Source organism: Scyliorhinus canicula, chromosome 9, assembly GCF_902713615.1.
Source record: "Scyliorhinus canicula chromosome 9, sScyCan1.1, whole genome shotgun sequence".
In the NCBI taxonomy this organism is placed as follows: Eukaryota; Metazoa; Chordata; class Chondrichthyes; order Carcharhiniformes; family Scyliorhinidae; genus Scyliorhinus; species Scyliorhinus canicula.
In genome coordinates, this window is record NC_052154.1 from 110,311,215 (window position 1) to 110,333,648 (window position 22,434).

Below are 22,434 nucleotides of genomic sequence, written 5' to 3' on the forward strand. Positions count from 1 at the left end.
GAGATACTGGGCACCCCTGTGCAGTCAAAAGTATTTGGAGCTGGTGGCATTCATCCACATGCTTGCCGTAGGAGCACTGTACAAGAGCTTCATCCACGCGGTGAACCCCGATCCAAATCCAAACAGTTCAAGAACCTCCATGAGGTACCACCATTCTGTTCGACCAAAGGCTTTCTCAGCGTTCAGGCAGATCTGGTCTCTTCTCCCTGGATGGGTCATTATTACATTCTGCAGGCGCCTGATGTTTGGTGTTAATTGACTGCCCTTGAGAAACCGATCTGATCTTCCATGACCACTTCTGGCTGGAAGCTCTCCAGGCACCTTGCCAGTGCTTTCGTTAGGACCTCTGCGTCAGTATTTGAGAAAGAGGTGGGTCTGTATAATCTGTCCTGTTTGGAGATCAATGAGAATGAGGCCTGGGCCAGCATGGGCGGCAGAGACTCCTTTGACTGTGAGTCATTCAACACCTCCCTCAAGTGCGGAGCCAGTGCTGCTGCTAATGTTTTGCAAAAGTCTGACAGGAACACACCTGGTCCCGGCGCTTTCCCTGACTGTATGGAATTAATACATTCCACGATTTCCCCCAGCCCTAATGATGCTTCCACAGCCCATGTTTCCTGACCTCCCCCACCACCGGTATATTAAGTCTGTCGTGGAACTGTTCCATCACCGTGCCCCCCTCCAGAGGTTCAGAGGTGTACTGACCTTGGTAAAAGTTTGCAAAGTCCTCGTTAACCTCGTTTGGGTTTGCTACCATCCTACCATTTCTGTCCCCAGCTGGCGCTACCTCTTTTGCAGCTGCCTGTTTTCTCAACCGGCGAGCCAATCTGCGGCTGGCCTTGTCTCCATGTTTTTAAAAAGCCCCCCACGTGCTTGGCGGAGCTGGTGGACTGCCTTCCTCGTGGAGATGAGATCAAATTCCATCTGCAGCTTTTTCCTCTCCGCCAGTAGTTCCGTGGAATACCATCGATCCACCTCCAGTATGGAGTCGATCAGCTGCTGCTTGGTTGCCCTTTCTTTCCTGTGCCTAAGAGACCGATAAGCTATGATTTCCCCCCTGATCACAGCTTTCACTGCCTCCCAGAATGAGAAGGGTAAGACCTCCATGTTCTGGTTTCAGGTTAAATAACTGTCGATGGCTTGGGATATCTTGGTACAGAATTCCTTATCGGCAAGGAGAGCTATATCCAGCCTCCATGGGGGGGGCGTTGGGCCCAGCCCTTTTCCAACCTCACGTCCATGTAATGTGGCACGTGATCGGAGGTTACCCCTGGAAGCACCCTTTTCCCTACGACAACAAAGTCTATACGTGAGTAGGCCTTGTGCACGTGGGAGAAGGAGGAGAATTATTTTTCTCTCAGGTGATTGAACCTCCACGGATTTACCTTCCCCCATATGCCCTATAAATACGTTTAATTCTCATGCCATACCTGACACGTTACCTGCCCTGAGATTGGATCTATTCATTGTCAGATCCTGTACATAGTTGAAGTCAATCCCCCATGATCAGTCTGTGGGTGCCTAGTTCCGAGATTTCAGCCATCAGGTTTTGATGAATTATGCGTCGTCCCATTTTGGGGTATATATGTTTACCAAGACTACCTTCCAGGGTCCTGCTGACCATAATGTATCGTGCTGCCTCCCCCTGAGTCCGTCATTGTGCTCATCATCATGAATGAAACTGTCCTGTTGTTTAGTATGGCCACCTCCTTTGTCCTGGTATCGAAACATGCATGATACATTTGTCCCACCCAGCCCTTCCTTACTCACAGTCAGTCTCTCTCTCTTAATTGTGTCTCCTGTAGGAAGGCTGCGCCCATCCTCAGACTCTTAAGATGGCCGAGGATTCTAGATCTTTTCACTGGCCCATTGAGGCCCGTCGCATTGTACATCACTATCCAGGTGTGGGGCTACCCCTTTCCCTCCTGTGGGGTCAGCCATACTCACCCTGTGGCCCTGGCGATGTTTGTCCAGGCCTGCCCTCGCTCACGGTCCATTCAAGATGGCCACCAACTACTTCCTCATTTTCGTCATCTCCACGTGTTGTCTGCTGCAACCAGCAGTTTACTCTCCCCCACTCCTGTACCCCTCCACTGTTTCTCCCCTCTATCCCGCTACCAGTGTGTTCCTCCCTCCTAATCCCGCTCCCTCTTGGGTTTCTCCCCATTTCTGCCTCCCTCAACCTCCCATTTTACCCTTTGTTTTCCCTGAAATCTATTTTTCCCTTCCTCTCTGCCAGTTCACTCCATCCCTCCCTGAAGGCGAGCTGCAGCTTCCTCCTTCCGTGTACTTCCGTACACCAGCCTGCTCGCTCACGTAGCAGCTCCCCTAACAGTCAGATTCCCCTATTTAATCCCTATCTACCTCTCTCCACTCTGCCCACCTCCCTCCCGTGCCCCTGCCTGTGTTCACCCCTGCCCCTCTCGAATTCTTGCAGACCGCGTTCTGGGCATTGCCTCTATCGTTGATTGCACAGACCATTTTTCTGGACAAGCCTGTTAGCCTCCTCCAGGACTTCAAAGTACTTACCCTGATATGTGACCCATAGTTTTGCAGGTTAAAGCATGCCAAATCGGACCTCACTTTTGTACAGCGCAGACTTGGCACCGTTGAATTTGGCCTGCCGCTTGGCCAGGTCAGCATCAATGTCCTGGTACAAGCGGATGGAATGTCCTTTCCACTTGCAGCCTCTCAGGCTCTTTGCCCACCTCAGGATGCACTCTTTGTCCTGGTATCTGTGCAGCCTCACGATTATTGCCCAGGATTGCTCCCCAGCCCTGGGCTGCTGCCAAAGCTACTGATGGGGTCTTGGTGAAGCCCTCCTCATTGACCAGCTTCCTAAGCAACACTGTGGGGTTTCTGTGGGATTTCTGTGGGATTTCTGTGGGGTTTCTGTGGTGTTTCTGGGAGGTTTCTGTGGGGTTTCTGTGGTGTTTCTGTGGGGTTCCTGTGGGGTTTCTGTGGGGTTTCTGTGGGGCTTCTCCCCTCCGTTCCCTCCGACAGCCCATGATACTCATGTTTGCTGTCGCGATCAGTTCTCCTGGTCATCGACTCTATCCTTCAACCCCTTCTGGGTTCTGACCAGATTCGCTACCTTGGCCTCGAGTGCCGCGATCCAGTCCCCTTGGTCCGTGGCGGCTTTTTTCAGGGTCCCTTTTGGTCGTTTCCTGGGCCTCTAGCCTTTGCTCCATATTGTCCATCGCCTTCCACATGAGGGCTCCCACTGCTGTCTCGAATGCTTTCTGAGCTCTATTTTTATCTCCTCCCTAAAATTCTGGAGCTCGGAGGTAATGAAACTTGTCAATTTGTCCATCAGTGCCTTGGTCTTTGGGAGCTCTGTGGGGTCGACCCTCACTGATTCTGTGCTCCACATGCAGTTCCCGGCTCTGTGGCTGAGGTTTCCCACCCCTCGTCTTTACTAGCTTTTCAGTGGGGCAGCTGGTTCTTTCCCATCCTGCTTGGCAGTGCGGTCCATAGGGGTAGACTGGGGGGGTTATGAGTACTCTTGGTGCGTTTGTGGGGTTAAAAGGCCTTAGTTGATGTCCTTAGACAAGAGTCACCTTTCGTGCGACCGCTCAGCTCATGGTCGCCACTGGATGTCCTCAGTGCTCTCTTTAACATGCTAGTTCAGTGCTCTCTTTAACATGCTAGTTCAGTGCTCTCTTTAACATGCTAGTTGCCCGCTTTATTGTGGTGATAATACGGCCCAACATTACCCTGTTGAGGGTTTCTGTAGCTCTGCACTCCAGTGAAAGAGGCAGTATAATCATGGAATCCCAACAGTGCATAAGGAGGCCATTCGGCCAAGCGAGTCTGCGCTGACCCTCCAAAAGAGCACTCTACCTACATCCATTCCCCCGCCCTATCACCGTAACCCCACCTGACCTGCACGTCTTTGGACACTAAGTGGAAATTTTAGTATGGCCAATCCACCTAACCGCCACATCTTTGGACTGTGGGAAGAAACCGGAGCAACCGAAGGAAACTTACATCAACGCAGGGAGAACACACAAACTCCACACTATCTATCAGGTGTTGAAGCTTAAGGACCTGAGGGCAGTTTAGCTTCAGATCACAAATGAACACACATCCGCACTGACAGTAAAACTCACCCATTAACTGTTCAAGGGGTGCTGTACTGGCAATGTTCGACAACCAACATTTCAGGCAGCTCAATGTCATCCATTCACTTACAAAACATTCTTACATCTATCCACATCAGCTATATATTACCAACTTATTCCCATTTCAGATGCCCTCATGAACTTTTCCCAGTTGCGTTAACAGTTCTGTTTATCTCCTTTCTTCCCCTGATGCTGGGTTCACAAACATTTCCCATCACTTCAGGGAATGTTGAATATTTTGTGGCTAAAACTCCCTGAAATCTCAGATCTCATTCAAAATGTGCAATAGCAGCTACAGGTTCAACTGTGTGAAAGGACCGGCATAAAGCCAGTCACATAGGTTCAAGATCATAGAAGCTGGTATATATAGCACTTATAAAGAATGGGTACCTAGTAGGTTCACCACACTGATTGCTGGGATGGAAGGATTGTCATCATTGGGTCGACGAGGCCTATATTCACTGGAATTTAGAAGAATTAGAGAAGGTCTAATTGAAACATATAAAATTCTGACAGGGCTGGACAGACTGGTTGCAGGGATGTAGTTTCCTTTGGCTGGGGGCGTCTAGAACAAGAGATCAGTCTGAGGATACACGGTAAGCCATGTAGGACTGAGATGAGGAGAGATTTCTTCACTCAGGGGGTGGTGATCCTGCGGTATTCTCTACCGCATTAGGATGTGGAGGCCAAGCCACTGAATATATTGAAGAAGGAAAGAGATAGATTTCTAGACACAAAATGAACCAAGGGGTATGGGGAGAGAGTGAGAGTATGGTATGATGTTGAGATAGAGGATCGGCCATGATCACATTGAATTTTGAAGAAGGCTCGATGGCCTGAATGGTCTCCTGCTCTGAAATTCTGTCTTTCTATTTAATACTTGGAGAACTCGAGAACAAATGTGAGCATTTTTACATCCGCAGTAAGTTAGTGCAAATGTTTTCAGCTGGAGTCTAGCTGCTTATATTTGCCAGTCAAAGTCTGTCAGCGTGGTGCATTAGAAACTGCTTATTGAAATACTTAATGCACAGGGTGTCGCGATGAGTATTTTTGGGCAAGGAAGCAGGCGGAAAACCAAGGTATTAAAACAACTGGGAAAGGTTAATGAGGGCAACTATTCTACTGAAAATGTAGTTGGTAACTGTTGGTGTAAACTTTCTGCTTCGGTTGCCACGAATGCTCAGACAGTGAACTTTGGACTAAGAGTGATTCTAACAGATGTATCCTCCAAAGACACTGGGCCAGTGATGACCAATACTCCACAGACTGCAGGAGCTGTTATTCTGAGCTGTCAAGAGAGCTGCGAGAGGTCCCAGGTTCAAATCCAGGACTGGCAACTCATGGCCTAATGACTGGTGACTCATAACCTTATGATATTATGTAATCACACGCACAACATATTGATTGGGCGAATGTAACATACTGTGTAAACAATTGATAACTATATATGGAATGAACTGCGATACTAAGAAAATTGATTGGTTATATGTAAATGAGGATGCAAACCAATCCTGCTTTTGAAAGAGTATATTAACCCAGTTTAAGCTACAGCTCAGTGAGAAAGAGTGCCAACAAGACGGAGGGGTCTCGGGCTTTTTCCCAGAGCTCTGCAACAATAAATTGCTTCTTTTGCTCACGTTAAGGTCTACTTGTGAATATTTTCACCCAACAGTAACAGAAGTATCATAGAGTCATAGAATTTACAGTGAAGGGGAAGGCCATTCAGCCCATTGAATCTGCACCGGCCCTTGGAAAGAGCACCCTCCACGCCTCTAACTTATCCCTGTAACCCAGTAGAGTAAGTAGTTTGATGATAGTGCACTGATGTGGGTTAGTCTCATGATGTCCTCAATGGAAGTCACTGGGCTATGGCGAGCAGCAATGCAAAGCTTTTTCTGCTGCCCAGTTCACATTCCAAGTTTGCAAATTATTTTAAGTGCACCTTGAAAGATCTGCCCTGCCCACCTCTTTGGCCTGTTGTATGGGGGCTCCTCTACTCAGCACAGATGTGCAGCACGCAGCACACAATATTGACATGGGTGTTGCAGTTGCAACGATGGTAAAACTGTTGCCGTTTTGCCATCATTACTCTGTGAAACTAACAGCAGCTTCTCATGACAACATGTGGACAGTTAAACGTGGAAATCCAGAAGTTTCTGTCAGCGATTCACATTCCTCAACAGGCTCCGCAAATCAAAGTCCTGGTCAATGATGATTAATTAAAAGTCACTGAATTGACATTGGTTCTTTCACTTTTTATGCTCTGCTCTCACTGTAAATATCCTGTGAAAAGTTAAGGCTTGGTGCATGAAGTGCAACTGAGTTTTTAATAGTTTACTAAGTAACAATTAGTGCGGAATAATCTCTCTCTGATGTTGAAAATCTATTTTTATATATCTGTGGATTGTCAAATTGCTCCATTCCATGATTAAAACTCTACAGGTTTAAGGGGAGTGATAGACTAGTTGTATTTCAAGTTTTATTCAAAAGGTGCCAGTTAAATGCATGTAGCTCAGAGGCAAAAATATTAAAAGTGTCTTAGGGCAACACAATGGCGCAGTGGTTAGCACTGCTGCCTCACGGCGCCGAGGTCCAGGTTCGATCCCGGCTCTGGGTCACTGTCCATGTGGAGTTTGCACATTCTCCCCATGTTTGCGTGGGTTGCACCCCCACAACCAAAAGATGTGCAGGGTAGGTGGATTGGCCATGCTAAATTGTCAATCAATTGGATAAAATGATTTGGGTACTCCAAATTTATTTTGAAAAAGGTTTCTTGACTGTGGGAACTCAGTAAAAAGTATTACAACACCAGGTCAAAGTCCAACAGGTTTGTTTTGAATCACTAGTGATTTGAAACAAACCTGTTGAACTTTAACATGGTGTTGTAAGACCTCCTACTGTGCTCACCCCAGTCCAATGCCAGCATCTCCACATTGTGGGAACTCAGTCATTTTCTCATATAATGAATAAAACTTTGTATTCCAGTGTATTCAGCACTAAGAACCTATTGTGAGAAAACATATCCAGTACTTTCCTAACTTGCGCATACAAATGCTAATTTTGATAGGCATCAGTCAAGCTTAAGTAATGTCCAATGTTTGATTAACCAAATCATCCTCTAAGTAACTGACATTCATTTGAACAAACTAGGATGTCTCAGCTGAGAATTAGAAGCCAATTAAAGTAAATGAGGGGCTAAACCAGAGATAAGGGGCGGGATTCACCAACCCCACCCCGGCCGGGCTGGAGAATCGCCGGGGGGTGGCATGAAACCCGCCCCGCCACCATGCCGTCAGCTGCCCGATTCTCCGGCGCCGGTTTTTCGGCGGAGGCGGGAATCGCGCCGAACCGGTCAGGGACCATCGGCAGCCGGCCCCCCGGCTATTCTCCGGCCAGCGATGGGCCACGTGGCCGCCCATTTTTGGCGGGTCCCACTGGCGTAAAATACTCCAGGGCTAGGATTCTCCCCTACCCAGCAGGGCAGGCTGTACCGGCGCCGAGGAGTGGCGTGAACCACTCCGGCATCGGGCCTCCCGGAAGGAGCGGAATCCTTCACACCTTCAGTGGCTCGACCGGTGCCAGCAGAGTTGGCGCCGCACCAGCTGGCGCGGAAGGGCTTGCCGCAGTGCCAACCGGCGCCGAAGGGACTCCGCCGGCCGGCGCGAGTTAGCGCATGCGCGGGAGCGCCAGCATGTGCTGGTGTCATCCCAGCGCATGTGCAGGGAGGTTCTTCTCCGCGCTGGCCATGGCGGAGGTTGATAGCAGCTGGCACTGAGGGAATGAGTGCCCCCACGGCACAGGCCCGCCACGGATCTTTGGCCCCGATCGCGGGCCAGGCCACCATGGGGACACCCCCCGCGGTGTAACTGAAAATATGGAAAGATGCGTCATTTGAAACATGGAAGTCTGGCAATACCTGATCTGAGAAACATGAGAGAATGTAGGGAAAAATCCCACGAAGGGTTAACAGCAGCTGCTAGGAGAGGATTGTAAAATGCAGATAGCCTTGGTCAAACAGGTTCAGCAAACAAAACAGCAGGTCTTTCAAGTCACAATCGAGTGAATTTTAATATAAAGCTAAAAGCAATATTTCACACCTCCATTGAAGTTAAGTAAGCAGCTGGAAATGAATGGATCAGGTTAAGTTGAATTAGGTGACAATTCTAGGTGTGACATTTTGCTGACATCAGGCAGCAGGTAAATTAAAGAAAACTGGAGACAACCTCTCTACAAGAACACAAATTAGACCCAAACCAAAGTCAAAATTATGAGCTGGGGACACAATTCGATAATAAAACTATAGAAATGACAGGAACCAAAATTCACACCCTTATTGAAATCAAAGCATTTTGAACATCACAAAGGACACAATGTAGGACACAATGGGCTGTGGTCATGCCCAAAATGAATACTTAGTCGTGTTAGAAAAATGTAGATTAAAGGTACCTTTTACAATCCAATGGAATAAAAGTTACTTTACAATAAAGTCATAAAAACTTAATAACTGTAAGAAAAATATATAAACCCTGAGAAAGGGGCAGAGAGGCAAAGAAGCAGAGAAGGAACAAGAGAGGCAAGCAGAGTCGGCTTTAAGTCAGCACGGTCATGGGAAAGGGACAGAGCAAAGCAGCCAAGCTAAAACAGCTAATAGAAAAGGAAGACCAGAATTTAAAGAGGAGGCAGAGTCAGCTCAGGGACAACCAGCAGAGCCAGCTCTCATAGCTCGGTACAATTGGAAAGATAGAGCATAGCAACCGAGCTAACCAGCGAGTACATCTAAAGAAAACCAGATTTTAAAAAGAAGATTGATTGTCAAGTTGGGCCTGAAGGTCCCTTCAGCCAAACAGAAGGATCCAGAAGCAAGATCTTTTTACTTTTCTGTAAAGACAGTGATTGCATCTTTTAAAAGAAAAAATATAATAACAAAATAACTTAAAAGTTTTAACCTGAAATAGTGGTTATTCCTAAGCCTACTCTACTTACGTAGCAACGCAGGACCCAGGACATCAATGCTACTAAATGGTAAGTAGGTAAAATTCTTCTTTGAAGATATGGGTTATACCAGGGGATAACTTGAAAATATAGTTCGACCTGAATAGCACCCACCTAAGTCTGCATAAGAGTCAGGAAGTGAGAATCCCTGTTCACCATTTAGAATGTCGGCCCTTTTTGGTACGGGGGAATTCTAAGAATAGTGGTGGATTTTCAACAACAGGGGCCAGATCCTTGCGTGCCCCCCCCCCCCCCCACCCCTCGAGGACTCTGCAGGCCACCCATAGCGCCAGGTCCTGCCAGTTTGGAACTGGTTTGATTTACGGCGGTTATACCGGCGGCCACTCGGCCGATCGCAGGCTTGAGAATTGCCGGAGGGGCCGCTGCTAGCGGCCGCCGACTGGCACGGCGCAATTCCTGCCCCCACCAAAACCCTGGTGCCGGAGAAATCGGCAGCAGGCGTCGGGATGGGATTCACGCCGGCCCCCAGCGATTCTCTGACCCGGCGGGTGCCGCAGAATCCCGCCCCAGGTACGTAGTAGCGGGACCTGGCTCTGCGGGCGGCCTGCGGAGTCCTCTGAGGGGCCCACCACGGTGGCCTGGCCCGCGATCGGGGCCCATCGATCCGCGGGCGGGCCTGTGCTGGGGGGGCACTCTTTCCCTCCGCGTGGGCTGTGTAACAGTCCGCCATGGCTGGCGCGGAGAAGAACCCCCCTGTGCCTGTGCTGGGATGACGCCAGCACACGCTGGCCTAGCCCCTGAAGGTGCGGAGGATTCTGCACTTTCCGGGTGGCCCGACGCCGGAGTGGTTCACGCCACTCCTCAGCGCCAGTACGGCCCACCCCGCCGGGTAGGGAGAATCACGCCCAAGAATTCCCTTAAAAATAGGACCTCGTGATAGAGTTTGTTTTTCCTGAATTCTTGCAACATCTATCTGTTTGTTTGTGTTGAGTAATTTCTTTTGTGTCTATGCTTTTTGCCATGTGCTTGACATCTTTATGTATTGTTTGATATTTTGTTTTTAAGTTTTTATTCAAGTATATACTCGAGAGTAATTAACAACAATAAAGTTGTACTTTTGACACCTCCCACCAACTACTGATTCTCATTGTAAAATAAAATAAGAGTTCCACAGGGAGGTGGTGGCTTAGTGGTACTGTCGCTGGACAAGTAATGCAGAGACCCAGGGTAATGATCTGGGGACCTGATGAGTTGCCCTGGGAGACCTCAACTTCGACTCTGGACCTCATTAAGTCTCATGTCTTCATGTTAAACATGGGCATGGAAACCTCCTGCTGATTACCACATACGATCCACCATCAGCTGATGAATCAGTACTCCATGTTGAACACCACTTAGAGGAAGCACTGAGGGTGACAAGGATACAGAATATACTCTGCGTGGGGTCATCAATAACTATCACAACGAGTGACTCAGTAGTACCACCACTGATCAAGCTGGCCGGGTCCTAAAGGACATAGGTGCTAGACTGGGACTGCAGCAGGTGGTGAGAGGAACCAACAACAGGGAAAAACATTTCAAATCCAGATGACCCTTTGTCAAAGCTTTGACAAAGGGTCATCTGGCATCGAAATGTTAGCTCTTTTCTCTCCCTCCAGATATTACCAAACCTACTGAGATTTTAGCTTTTTCTCTTTTGGTTTCAGATTCCAGCATCTGCAGTAATTTGCCTTTATCCAGATGAAAAAACACACCTGACTTTATCTTCACCAACCTGACTGCTGCGGATCCATCTGTCCATGACAGTATCAGTAGAAGTGACCACCGCACAGTCCTTGAGGAGACAAAGTCCCATATTCACATTAAGGATACCCTCCATCGTGTTGTGTGGCACTACCACCTTGCTAAATGGGATAGACTTGGAACAGATCTAGCAGCTCAAGACTGGGAGTCCATGAGGCGCTGTGGGCCCTCAGCAGCAGCAGAATTGTACTCAACCACAATCTGCAATCCCATGGCCTGGCATATACCCCATTCTACCATTACCACCAAGCCAGGGGAACAACCCTGGTTCAATGAAGAGTGCAGGGGAGCATGCCAGGAGCAACATCAGGCATACCAAAAACTGAGGTGCCGACCTGGTAAAGAACCAACACAGGACTACTTGTGTACCAAACAGCATAAGTAGCAAGTAACAGACAGAGCTATGCGATTCCACAACAAACGCAGCAGATCTAAGCTCTGCAGTCCTGCTACGTCCAGCCGTGAATGGTGGTGGATAATTAAACAACTCACTGGAGGAGGAGGCTCCACAATAATCCCCATCCTCAATGATGGAGGAGCCCAGCACATCTGTGCAAAAGACAAGGCTGATGCATTCGCAACAATCTTCAGTCAGAAGTGCCGAGTGGATAATCCATCTCGGTCTCCTCCAGATGTCCCCAGTATCACAAATGTCAGCCCTCAGCCAATACGATTCATTCCTCACGGAACAGCATGGATTGCAACTCGCTATCAGACATTAGCTGATGACAGAATGGAATACAGCTCCCATTGCAACATTTAATATAACAGCATGGATTACAGCTCCCTCGGAGACACTCTCAGATATAACAGTATAGATTACAGCTCCCTATGTAACAATCTCTGTTATAACAACATGGATTACAGCTCCCTTTGCAGCATTCTGATATAACAGCACGGATTACATTCCCTCTGTGACACTCTCTGATATAACAACATGGATTACACTCCCTCTGTGACACTCTGATATAACAGAATGGATTACAGCTCCCTCTGTGACACTCTGATATCACAGCACGGATCACAATTCCCTCTGTGACACTCTCTGATATAACAGCATGGATTACACTCCCTCTGTGACACTCTGATATAACAGCATGGATCACAATTCCCTCTGTGACACTCTCTGATATAACAGCACGGATCACAATTCCCTCTGTGACACCCTCTGACATAACAGCATGGATTACACTCCCTCTGTGACACTCTGATATAACAGCATGGATCACAATTCCCTCTGTGACACTCTCTGATATAACAGCACTGATCACAATTCCCTCTGTGACACCCTCTGACATAACAGCATGGATTACACTCCTTCTGTGACACTCTGATATAACAGCACGGATCACAATTCCCTCTGTGACACCCTCTGACATAACAGCATGGATTACACTCCCTCTGTAACACTATCTGACAGGACGGTATGGATTACAACTCTTGCTGTTACCCTCTCTGATATAACAGCAAGTATTACAGCTCCGTCCATAACACAGTGAGCGAACAGTATAGATTACAGCTCCCTCTGTAACAAGTTCTGATGTAACATGGATTACAGCTTCCTCTGAGATGCTCTCTGATATAACAGCATAGATTACAACTCCTTCTGTGACATGGAACACTCTCTGATATAACAGCATAGATTACAACTCCCTCTGTGACATGGAACACTCTCTGATATAACAGCATAGATTACAACTCCCTCTGTGACATGGAACACTCTCTGATATAGTAGCATCTATTACAACTCCCTCTGTGACACTCTCAGATCCAAACACATGTATTACAGCTCTCTCTAATACTCTCTGATATAACAGCATGGATAACAGATGTTTCTGTAACACTCTGAGAAAACAGAATGGATTACAGCTTCCTTTGTAACAGTATAGATGACAGCTCCCTCTGATACAATCTCAGATATACAGCATGGATTGCCACACCCTGTGTGACACTCGCTGATATAAAGCACTGCTTGCAGGTCCCTCTGTTACATACTCTGATATAACAGCACGGATTACAGCTGACTCTAAAACAATCCCTGATATAACAGAACGTATTACAACTCCCTCTGTAACAGTCTCTGATGTAACAGCATGCATTACAGATCCCTCTGTGACACTCTCTGATATAACAGCATGGATTACAGCTCCCTCTGTAAAATTCTCTGATATAACAGCATGGATTACAATTCTTTCTGTGACACATGACACTCTCTGAAATAGCAGCATGGATTACAGCTCCCTCAGAGACACTCTCAGTGTCATGTGAGAGTGCCTTTAAGAAATGGATGTTTAAGCAATGTACCTTTAAGAAATGCAGTGATGTCAGAGTGTGGGTGGAGCTTTAGCTCAGCCATTTTGAAGTTTTTAGTTTCAGTTTGAGAGAGCAGCTGAAAAGTGCCTGGCTGGTTTGCTGAGAGCTGCAGGAAGGAAAAGAGCTGGTCTGGTGATTTCTGCAAACCCAAAGACTATAAATATATTGAATGTAACCTGTTGTGCTCCTATTTTTGAAGGGTTGAAGTCTTTTGGAGGTTTAAAAGAACAGTTTGCAGGATTGAGTAGTGTTGTGTTATTTTCAGGGTTATCTTTGAAGAAAGGGGTGTTAAGAGATCCAATGTTTATTTTAAAAGGTTAAGTTGAGTTCATGGAATAAACATTGTTTTGTTTTAAAAACCACGGCCGGGATTCTCCCCTACCAGGCGGGGCGGGGGGGGGGGGGGGGTCAAGGCATGTTAGAGTGGCGTGAACCACTCCGGCGTCGGGCCACCCCAAAGGTGCGGAAATCTCCACACCTTTAGGGGCCAAGCCCTCACATTGAGGGGCTAGGCCCGCGCCGGAATGGTCCCTGCTCTGCCGGCTGGGGTGAATGGCCTTTCGCGCCGCGCCAGCTGGGGCCGAAAGGACTTCGTCGGCCGGCGTAAGTCAGCGCATGCGCCAGAGCATCAGCGGCTGCTGACATCATACCGGCGCATGCGCAGGGGAGGGGGTCTCTTCCGCCTCCGCCATGGTGAAGACCATGGTGAAGGCGGAAGAAAAAGAGTGCACCCACGGCACAGGCCCGCCCGCCAATCGGTGGGCCCTGACCGCGGGCCACCACCGTGGGGGCACCCCCTGGGGTCAGATCGCCCCACGCCGCCCCCCCCCCAGGACCCCGGCGCCTGCCCGCGCTGCCAATCCCGCTGGTCAGGTAGGTGGTTTAATCCACGCCGGCAGGAGAGGCCTGTCAGTGGCGGGACTTCGGCCCATCGCGGGCCGGAGAATCGGCGTGGGGGGCCCGCCGACCGGCGCGATTCCCGTCCCCGCCGAATCTCGGGGGGCAGAGAATTCAGGACACGGCAGGGGCGGGATTGACGCCGGCCCCGGGCGATTCTCCGACCCAGGGGGTCGGGGGGGTCGGAGAATCCCGCCCCACTTGTCCATAATTGTAATATCACACTTAGGGAACAAGCTGTGTGTTTCAAAAGCGACTCCATGATACATTTTGGGGTTCTGAAAACACCTCTCCCATAACACTCAGATAGAACAGCTTGGATTACAAGTGACATTCTCTGATATAAAGCACAGATTGCAGCTCCTTCTGTAACACTCTCTGATATAACAGCGCGGATTACAGCTGACTCTGAGACACCCTGATGCAACAGCATGGATTACAACTCCCTCTATAACACGTTACACTCTCTGATGACACAGCATGGATTACAACTCCCTCTGTGACATCTGATACTCTCGTATAATAGCATGGATTACAACTCCCTTATGGTTGTGTTGTAATTCACCGACTGACCATTGGGAGGCTCTGGGTCACTGTCCATGTGGAGTTTGTACATTCTCCCGGTGTTTGCGTGGGTTTCGCCCCTCAACCCAAAGGTGTGCAAGGTAGGTGGATTGGCCACGCTAAATTGCCCCTTAATTGGAAAAAATGAATTGGGTACTCTTAAGTTTATAAAAAAAAGAAAAAAAAGAAGGAATATTTGCAGATTGCAAAGATGTTAACGAGAATACCAAAAGAGAACACTACCAAATACCAAAGCTTGAGGAAGTCACATCTGAGATGGCTAGTGCACAATTCTTTTCAAAACTTGACGCATCTCAAGGTTTCTGGCAGCTAAAGCTAGAGAAACAAAGTACAAAGTACTGCACTTTCAACACGCCTTCTGGATGGTACTGCTTTCTGGGAATGCCGTTTGGCATAATTTCAGCAACAGAAATTTGTCATCGTGCCATGGAGCACATAATTGAAGGCATCGAAGATATAAGTGATCAATCATACCCATAGGGAATAGGGAAATTCAATCCAAACCTGTCAGCAAAACAGCACATCTATGTGATCTCCTGCACAAGATAATGGATTCCACTTGGACTGAGCAACATGAGCAAGAGTGGAAGAAGCTCAAGACTTCAACCACGAGGCCAGGTCTCACTTTTGTTTGGCCCATCTAAGCAGATTGAAGTGTCAACAGACACGTTCAAAGATGGTCTGGGAGCAGTTTCTCTGCAATTCGAGCATGACGATTGGAAACCAGTCGCGTATACATCACAATCCATGACGACAACAGAGCAGAGGTACACTCAAATCAAAAAAGAATGCCTAGGTTTAGTTGTAGGCTTGGAGAAATTCCATGACGACGTCTATGGGCTTCCAACTTTCAGTTGAGAAAGATCATCATCCTTTGGGTATCATCATCAGGAAGAATCTCAATCAAATGTCTCTATGCATTCGGAGGGTAATGATGAAGTTACAACGCTATGACTTCAATCTAATCTACACACCAGGTAAATATTCGTTCTTAGCACCAGTGCAAAGTATTGGTAGTGAGATTACTGAGGATGTTGATCTCCATGTCAATCTTATTTCCACACTACTACCAGTTTCTGATGTGAAACTACGTCAGATCCAAGAGATCAGGAAGGATCAAACTCTTCAAGAGGTGATGAACAACATCAACTCACACTGGCCAAGAGGTCAATGTACAGAGTTCTACAATATAAGATCTGAACTCAGTGGAAGGGATTCTCCGTTTTTGAGACTAAGTGTTGACGCCAACGCAGCAGTACTGGACTTTCACAACAGAAAAACTGACGCCGCACATGGACTGATTCTACTACTGCTAAGGGGTTAGCGCTGGTGGAACACAATCAATTCCAATGAGAAATGGTGCTGTATTCACGGTTTCGCGATTGACACTCAAAGGCTGATGAGCTGCAGCCACATATACACACTGTTCTCCTCACACACACCATCCCAGCCATCAAGATGACAGCGAGGAGAGCAGCCCCGAGGTGTACCGATGCCGAGCTGGAGACCCTCTTGGATGTGGTGGAAGAGCGATGGGTGACCTTGTACCCTGGCCCAGGAAGGAGGCTGTCAGCTGCAGCTGTTCGCTGTGCCTGGGTGCAGTGGCAAAGGCCTTGAGCGCCGTGGCCAGCGGTGCCGTAAGAAACTGCACAACCTCCTCAGGGCAGCTAGGGTGAGTAGGCAGCACTGTGCCCCACCCACCCGTAACCCTATCACCGCACCAGGATGACAGCCGAACCCCCCACCCTGTCCCACATTCCGGTACCCATATCGGCTGCCATGGCTGGGTCCCCTGGCCATTGAGACCACCAGCTATCCACCCCCTGGGCTGCTTGCGTCAGACTATCTAACACTGACGTTTTCTGTTGTTGTCCCCGTCCGGAGAAGACGCGCACAACCTCTGGGAGTGGAATAAGACAGGAGGGGGACTGGCGGACCTGCGGCCCCTCACCATTGCCGTGCTGAGGGCACTGGGTGTAGACGGCAGCCGGGATGGACTGGAGATTGCCACGGTGGAGCTCTGCCGTGGGCGAGGAAGTGAGACACTGCTGAGTTGCGGTTCCCTGTGACACGTGGGCCAATCCCCCTCCCTCACACCACCCTCAACCCCACACTGTCCTCACCCCAACAACAGCCTCACCCCCACACCACCCTCACCCCAACACCACCCACACCCACATGCCCACCCCCACTGCCCCACCGGCCCATGGTCTAATCGATTGTCTTGTCTTGTGACTTACAGGACCTGCTGGTGATGGAGCGGGTCCATCTGGCGTCCCTCGCCCCCAGCCAGTGCCACAGCTGGAGCCCCCTCCTTGAGCCGGGCACCAATGCTGAGAGCAGCGTGGACACCAGCCCTCCGCCTGAGACTCAAGAGACCCCGGAGCTCAGGTCGGAGGAAGACAATGATTTTCCGTCATAGCTATTTTCCAACATCCCAGAGACACACCTCTGTTGGGGAAGTTAGTGCAGAGGCTTGTGGGATACTATCTGGTAGTCACCACACAGTTGACCTGGTACAGCAGGTGGAGGTAGGAGCACCTGATGGAACGGACGGTAGGAGGGCAGACTGACCCGAGTAACTAGCTGCTGCCCAGGCGGGTCTTGAGCTTCTGGAACAAACAATCCAATGTATGGTGGAGATGCAGTCGCAGAGTCAGGGACGTCCAACCACGTGCAGGAGCAGGAGGTGGTGCCGACAATGCGTGCCACCCAGGCCGATACTGCACGGGTGTCGTCCGCGCTGAAGGAATGTGGGGTGATGGTTTCGGCTATGGATCAGCATGTCCAAGGCCTGGGGCATTCTATGTCGGCACTGGCCGAGGCCCAGGACAGGGCTGCCGCCTCAACGGCGACCATACGCTAGAGCCACCTGGAAATCGCAACGGCATTCCTGAGCGTGGCCCAGTCACAACAGGCCATGGCTGGGAATGTCAGCAATATTGCCCAGGTGCTGGCCGGCGTGGCGCAGACATAGAGGGAGGTGGCCCAGTCCCAGAGGGAGCTGGAGCAGCCACTGGCTGATGTGACACACACCCAGAAGGTGGTGGAACAGTCACAGCGCGATGTGGCGCAGTCCCAGGCGCAGATGGTCCATTTCCTGTGTTCTCTGGCCATGAGCTTGCGGACCCTGGTCGAGATCAGAGTGGGCCTCCAGGACTGGCAGCGCCAGGTGGTGGGGAGGCCTCAGTGGATGGTTCCCCTTGAACCTCTGACCCATTGAGTAGCCCGGGGACCATCGGGCACTCCGAGGGAGGAGGAGGTGATGGGGCCCTTGCTGGTGACTCCCGCAGGGGAGGTGCCGGAACACCGCAGCACCACAGACTTTTCCCCTCCTGGCCCTGGAGCATCTGGTGGGCAGCAGGCAGAACAGGGTGGCACCATGCCACTCGGGAGACCCGAGCAGCAGCCTGGCCAAACCAGGCCTGGTCTCCCCAGAGGACACCCGCCAACGGGGATCCAGACTGCAGGGATGGAATCGCAGCAGGCCGCCTCCACCCCTGCTGTAACGCCTGGGGATCCACCTAGACGTAGCGTTAGGGCCTGTAAGACCAGGAAGTTAGACAATAGTTAAGTTGGCATGGGTGCAGGGCACAGTTTAGTTATAGGGCCTAGGGCACAACTCTGTATAAATATGTTCACATTAAACACCAGTTACCATTGTTAGAACCTGCCTCGGTGCTCTGTCTGTTGGGTGTGAGGGGTGGGATGGTCTGGGCTGACCAGGGGATGTGGGGGATTGGGTAGATGTAGGGGAGAGGGCGAATGGCCAGACCCCATGGGTGGCCTGTGCTACCCACCGGGATACATGGTGCACTGTGGGCACCACGTCTGCATGTCATACCCTCAAAATAAGGGGAAGTAGATTTAGGACTGAGTTTAGGAGGAACTTCTTCACCCAATGGGTTGTGAATCTATGGAATTCCTTGCTCAGTGAAGCAATTGAGGCTCCTTCATTAAACGTTTTCAAGATAAAGATAGATAGATTTTTGAAGAATAAAGGAATAAAGGGTTATGGTGTTCGGGCGGGAAAGTGGAGCTGAGTCCACTAAAGATCAGCCATGATCTCATTGAATGGCAGAGCAGGCTCAAGGGGCCAGATGGCCTACTCCTGCTCCTAGTTCTTATGTTCTTATTACAGCTCCCATGGCAACACTCTCTGACGTAACAGCATCAACTACAGCTCTCTCTGTGACACTCTGATTTAACAGCATGGATATTATCTCCGTTTGACACTCTCTGATAAAGTAGTATGGATTAGAGTTCCCTCTATAATACTCCCTGATATAATAGCATGGATTTTATCTACCCCTGTGACACTCTCTGATATAACAGCATGGATTACAGCTCCCTCTGTGACACTCTGATATAACAGCATGGATTACAGCTCCCTCTGTGACACTCTCTGATATAACAGCATGGATTACAGCTCCCTCTGTGACACTCAGATATAACAGCATGGATTACACTCCCTCTGTGACACTCTCTGATATAACAGCCTGGATTACAGCTCCCTCTGTAACACTCTTCTGATATAGCAGCACGGTTACAGCTCCCTCTGGGACACTCTCTGATATAACAGCCTGGATTACAGCTCCCTCTGTAACACTCTCTGATACAACAGCACGGATTAAAGATCCCTCAGTGACTCTCTCTGATGTAATAGCATGGATTTTATCTCCCTCTGTGACACTCTCATATAATAGCTCGGATTTTATCTCCCTCTGTGACACTCTCTTATATAATAGCATGGATTACAGACCCCTCTGTGACACTCTCTGATATAACAGCTCGGATTTTATCTCCTTCTGTGACACTATCTGATATAACAGAATGGAGTACAGCTCCCTCTGTGACACTCTCTGATATAACAGCATGAATTACAGCTCGCTCTGTGAAACTCTCTGATATAACAGCATGGATTACAGCTCGCTCTGTGAAACTCTCTGGTATAACAGCATGAATTACAGCTCCCTCCGAGACACTCTGATGTAACAGCATGGATTACAGATCCCTCAGTGACACTCCCTGATAAAGCAGCATGGATTACAGCTCCCTATGTACCACTCCCTGATATAACAGTATGGATTACAGCTCCCTCTGTGATCCTCTTTGATGTAAAAACTTAGATTACAGCTCCCTCTGTAACACTCTATTATAACAGCATGGATTTTATCTCCCTCTGTGACACTCTCTTATATAATAGCATGGATTACAGACCCCTCTGTGACACTCTCTGATATAACAGCTCGGATTTTATCTCCTTCTGTGACACTATCTGATATAACAGAATGGAGTACAGCTCCCTCTGTGAAACTCTCTGATATAACAGCATGGATTACAGCTCGCTCTGTGAAACTCTCTGATATAACAGCATGGATTACAGGTCGCTCTGTGAAACTCTGATATAACAGCATGGATTACAGCTCGCTCTGTGAAACTCTCTGGTATAACAGCATGATTACAGCTCGCTCTGTGAAACTCTGGTATAACAGCATGGATTGCAGTTCCCTCTGTAACATTCTCAGATGTAACAGCATGGATTACAGTTTCCTCTGTAACACTCTGTGATATAACAGCATGCATTACAGATTCCTCAGTGACTCTCCCTTATAAAGCTGCATGGATTACAGCTCCCTGTGTACCACTCCCTGATGTAACAGTATGGATTACAACTACCTCTGTGGCACTCTTTGATGGATTACAGCTCCCTCTATAACACTCTGATTTAACAGCATGGAATGTATCTCCTTTTGTGACACTCTCTGATATAACAGAATGGATTACAGATAACTCTGTGACACTCTGATATAACAGCATGGATTTATCTCCTTCTACTATTATTATTTATTATTATTTAAATGATAAAATATTAAAACATGCTGCTGTGCAGAGGGACCTGGGTGTCCTTGTGCATGAGTCGCAAAAAGATTGTTTACAGGTGCAACAGATGATTAAGGCGGCAAATGGAGTTTTGTCCTTCATTGCTGGAGGGATGGCGTTTAAGACTAGGGAGGTTTTGCTGCAATTGTATAAGGTGTTAGTGAGGCCACACCTGGAGTATTGAGTTTTGGTCTCCTTACCTGAGAAATGATGTACTGGCGCTGGAGGGTGTGCAGAGGAGATTCACTAGGTTAATCACAGAGTTGAGGGGGTTGGATTACGAGGAGAGGTAGAATAGACTGGGACTGTACTCGTTGGAATTTAGAAGAATGTGGGAGGATCGTATGGAAACATGTAAAATTATGAAGGGAATATATAGGATAGATGCAGGCAGGTTGTTCCCACTGGTGGGTGAAAGCAAAACTAGGGGGTATAGACTCAAAATAAGGGGGAGTAGATTTAGGACTGAGCTCAGGAGGTACTTCTTCACCCAAAGGGTTGTGAATCTCTGGAATTCCCTGTCCAGTGAAGCAGTTGAGGCTCTTTCATTAAATGTTTTCAAGACAAAAATAGATAGATTTTTGAAGAATAAAGGAATAAAGGGTTATGGTGTTTGGACGGGAAAGTGGAGCTGAGTTTACAAAATATCAGCTATGATCTCATTGAATGGCGGAGCAGGCTCGAGGGGCCAAATGGCCTACTCCCGCTCCTAGTTCTTATGTTTTTATTATTGCTCCTTCTGTAACACTCTCTGATATAACAGCATGGATTACAGTTCCATCTGTAACACTCTCTGACATAAGAGCATTGATTACAACTCCCGCGTGGACTACAGCTCCCGCATGGACACTCTCTGATATAACAGCATGGATTTTATCTGCCTCTGTGACACTCTCTGATAAAGCAAAATGGATTACAGCTCCTTCTGTGACGCTCTCTGATATAACAGCACGGATTACACTCCCTCGGTAACACTCTCATATAACTGAATGGTTTACAGTTTCCACGAACACTCTCTGATGTAACAGCATGGATTACAGATCCTTCTGTGACACTCTGATATAACAGCCTGGATTACACTCCCTCTGTGACACTCTCTGATATAACAGCATGGATTACACTCCCTCTGTGACACTCTGATATAACAGCACGGATTACAGCTCCTTCTGTGACACTCCGATATAACAGCCTGGATTACACTCCCTCTGCGACACTCTGATATAACAGCATAGATGCATAGATTACAACTCCTTCTGTGTCACTCTCTGATATAACAGCATGGATTGCACTCCCTCTGTGACACTCTCTGATATAACTGCACGGATTACAGATCCCTCTGTGACACTCTCTGATATAACAGCATGCATTACAGCTCCTTCTGTGACACTCCGATATAACAGCATGCATTACAGCTCCTTCTGTGACACTCTGATATAACAGCATGGATTACAGCTCCCTCTGTGACACTCTGATATAACAGCATGGATTACACTCCCTCTGTGACATTCTGATATAACAGCATGGATTACACTCCCTCTGTGACACTCTGATATAACAGCATGGATTACACTCCCTCAGTGACACTCTGATATAACAGCATGGATTACACTCCCTCTGTGACACTCTGATATAACAGCATGGATTACACTCCCTCTGTGACACTCTGATATAACAGCATGGATTACACTCCCTCTGTGACACTCTCTGATCTAACAGCATGGATTACAGCTCCCTCTAACAGGGCAGCACGGTAGCATAGTGGTTAGCACAATTGCTTCACAGCTCCAGTGTCCCAGGCTCCATTCCCGGCAGGGTCACTGTCTGTGCGGAGTCTGCACGTTCTCCAAGTGTCTGCGTGGGTTTCTTTCGGGTGCTC

General features: G+C 48.5%; 1 protein-coding gene across 2 annotated transcripts in view; it reads right to left on the reverse strand.

Moving 5' to 3' along the window:
• LOC119971607 (excitatory amino acid transporter 2-like) overlaps positions 1 to 22,434 on the reverse strand; it is a 244,873-nt gene that overhangs the window by 109,421 nt on the left and 113,018 nt on the right. The window lies entirely within an intron of this gene.